This window comes from Phodopus roborovskii, unplaced genomic scaffold, assembly GCF_943737965.1.
Source record: "Phodopus roborovskii unplaced genomic scaffold, PHOROB, whole genome shotgun sequence".
NCBI lineage: Eukaryota > Metazoa > Chordata > Mammalia > Rodentia > Cricetidae > Phodopus > Phodopus roborovskii.
Window position 1 is genome coordinate 8237473 of NW_026126689.1, and position 3872 is coordinate 8241344.

The window sequence follows — 3872 nt, forward strand, 5'->3', positions numbered from 1 at the left end:
CTTTGCAGGTCACAGTGTCATGTGCACAGGCTTTGGATTCCCCTGCAGGCACAGGAGGAAATCAGGCAGTGCAGATATGGGGACCAGCCTCAATGCAAAGGACCCAGGAATGCTCATTTCTTTCCACATCTGCAGAGGACTGTAGGGGTGTGCAACAGTCTCAGGGACCCTTCTCATAAGGCATCTTTGAGCATGCGATTCATATGAAGATGGGAAGAGCTTCAAAGTGCTTACATTGAAAGCCCTTAGTTTGTAAGTCTCCACAGAGGCCCCCAGGATAGCCAAGGCTACACAGAGAAACCCTGTGTCGGAAAACAAAAAAATAAAAAAAAAAAAATACTTTTTGAGTAGTATTTGTTTTATATAGTGTTCATAATCGGTTGGTATTTTAAAATACTAATAATGTCATTTAGATCAAATGTCTATAGAACGAAGCCATGAAGGCTGGCTTTTTGTTGACTGCAAAGCTTTAAGGGCTTTTTTTTTTTTTGTGCACTCATTTTCAGGGCCAAATGTTGCTGGGTTATTGGCACTACAAGCTATCAGTTCAAAGGCATGAAGATAATTTGCTTCGGCATCTACAGATGGAAAGAACTGGAACTTACATAGAGCACAGATGTTCAATGGCTGTTATGTCTCACAAGTGCATTAAGGATATGATAATGACACAAGGAAGGATGTTTCTCCTTCAAGGATCAATCTAATTACGTAGTGGGGTTTCTTCTCTGCTTGGCATTTAATGAATCAATATGGACAGCTCTGAGGCTGGCCCTTATGTTGCTGATTGCAAGCTGAGTGAACTTTGGCACATAACACTCTGCTTTCTGAGCCTCAGTTTCCTCTTTTGGAAATAAGAAAAAAATGAACATCAATTAAATTGAGTTGGTATGCTTATTACATGATATTGGGTGGTGAAAAAAAATAAGAATATAGCTTTGCTTTAACTCTGTTTAGGGTAATTCCAATTAAACTTACACACGCACGGAAATACTTTGTTTCCATATGGCCTTTCAAGCATTCTCACTATTAGTGACCCACTCACCTCCTCATCCACCCTGTCCTTGTATTCCTTCCCCAGTTAAGCCCCTGATCCATCATTCACCTTTACCTTTTCATATTATCAGTGTCTAACTATCATAGGTTGCCAAATTAATAACAAACAAACAACAGCAGCAAAACCGTGCCAGGTGGAGGATATGTCCCCTTAAGTTGCTCATGAGAGGTGTTCTGCAGACCCTCCATATAATGCATACTCCATACAATGCATACTGTGCCAGTGTTCCTCACTGCCAACCAAGGCTTGATGGTAAGACCCTATTGCTGAAGACACCACACACATTCATCACAGGACACGGACATGGGAAAATCAAGTCAGTACTGACCAGAAAGTTTCCTCTTTACTGATTAGTTCTCACAATGCTACAAATTACTATGTAGGTTCCTGGGGAGGGGGGGAGGTTGAGGAGGGAATTGTCAACAGTCTTACCGAGCTCTGAATGTTTGTGATCTATAATAATAATAACAACTGTGATCTATAATAATAATTTTGCCCATGAGTGCAATAATAGCACACATGTCAAGTGGTAACCAGCTACTTTTCTGATTGCATTTTAATGCATGCTTTACAGGAAGAAAAGCATGCCTAGTCCTGTAAGTCTGGCCAAGAATTCCCGCTTGGGGAGCTCATAGGCTAAATGGCCATAGTAACTAACTGCATTCTAAATTCATTTCTCTAGACCCACAAAGAACGAAGACCTCAGACATCATCAGAGATGCTTCTCTGTGAAGTGGCAGAAACTTACAACTTTTGCTCAAAATGTACAGAGTAAGTGTTTGTGAAGTGCTCAGCCATAAACAGGACAATCTAAACCATACCCCTGTCCCATAAGGCTCAGAGACCATTTTAGAAAAGGGGATAGAATAATTGTTAGGGTCAGAGAGGACTGGGGTCAAACAGTGTCTGCTGGGTTTGATAGAACCCCTGCACTCATGAGCTCACTGCAGCTGTGGTTGCTTGCACAAGACATGTACAGGTTAAGCCAATCAGGATCCCGGAATGTAGATAGAGCAGGCTCATGAGTCTCCATCCCTGGATGAGGAGCTCTTGATAGTTGGTGGCCTCTGGGGGGAGGAAGAGTTAATGTTCTTTTCAGAGTATGATCCCTGGTAGGTTGCCATTCTCTAGTGGATGTCCCTATACCACTGAGTATCTGAGATGCATAAATTGGAGTTGATGGGGGGTGGAGGGTAGACATGAAATTGTGAGAGCTGGGGTTGTTGGGGATGAATACATGAGGAGTTAGAAGGAATAGGAGGTGACTATGACCAATTTACATTTTACGAATGTATGAAATTCTCAAGAAATTAATAAAATATTACGAAAGAATATAGCTTTGTATATTCTAAATGCTCAAAAATGTATCTATAAAATGTCTTGGGAATGGTTACCCTGCTGAACTGTGTATCACATCTATAACATTGTCCTTCTGGGCGGGGAGGCAGAGGACAGGCAAGGAGATAGGGGTCCGGCTGCTTTTATCCTGGAGTCAGTTTACCCATCCTCTGTGTTTAGACATGAACACTATAATCCGACTAAAGTCCTCAATACTTAACATTCCTCTATCTTATGAAAGAACATGATTCTTTAAAAGTTAAAGCCAAGCCAACGTTGGCAGCAATGAATAAGGTGACAAATTCAGAAGACAGTGACAGAAAATGTGGAAGAAACACCCTCCCAGCTTTGAAACAGAAATGGGAAAATTATTAGCTCCTTCCAAATCTGTGTTGCTGTGACTTCAGTATGTGGGCACTGCGGATGTGGAGGGAAGCCACTGAGCTAGCCTCTGGGGCATAAACAAACACAATGTGCATTAACAATGTAAAGTCTCTGGATGCATTTATTTTTAACATTGTCTTTTGTTAAAACCATGGCCATATCTTCAACTTCAGGGGCATCAAGCTGAAGCTCCAGCATTCCTCTCACAGTGGAAATGCCTGTCCTTGCTGGGTGACTGTCCACCTGCCCTGCTCAGTGCCGGTTCAGCTCCGTGTCTTCTCCCGTTGCTGCGAATCTCCCTCTTCCCACACACTCAGCTCAGCTCCCAGTGACTCTGAGTGAGGTCTGACTCCTCTGGATTTACAGTGTTGGTGGAGAGAGAGCTTCTTCAACTCACTTCTAAGGGTTACCACGGGGAGCATGGTATGCCTATATGAATTAAGCCCTTTGGGTACCACTGCTGCTCGGACTGAAAAATAGCTTACGGCTGGTTTCAATTATCTTCATAGAAAAATCAATGGAAAGCAGTTTGTTCTGGCTCAGTGAGCTGCTGGCTCCCTGTGGGGGGAGGTTTCACCATTCTGTCTTCCAGTGATGCATTCATCCCTCTGACACAGGCAATCACGACAGACACCTGTAGCTTCCCTCAGCAGCTCTGGGAAAACAAAATTTATAATCATCAAATGCAAAATGCCTGGTTAAGTAAGTCACCGGCAGATTAGGGATACTGAAAGAATGGGATTTCTTAACTTTGACCTGAGTTAGACTCAGAATGATAACTATGATAACCAGTAATTATCTCTGGGGGTCATGGTAGAAAAGCTTATGTATTAGACATTTGATTTCATAGGGACACTCAAGGAAAGAGGATTTTCAGAAATGTATTCTGTATCTTATAATTTTGTCTTTATTCAAAACAAGCAGATGCTTGTAGACGTCTGTCTTACAAACTGGAACAGGGTGCTCGGTGGCACAAATGTGAGCCTCAAATCCCACATGAGTGTTTCTGGTGGATGGTTGTTTTGTGCTTCGGTTGCATGATTCTCCTGGGGAGATGTGAAAACAACAACTATCCACCCCAAGCAAGGCACCAATG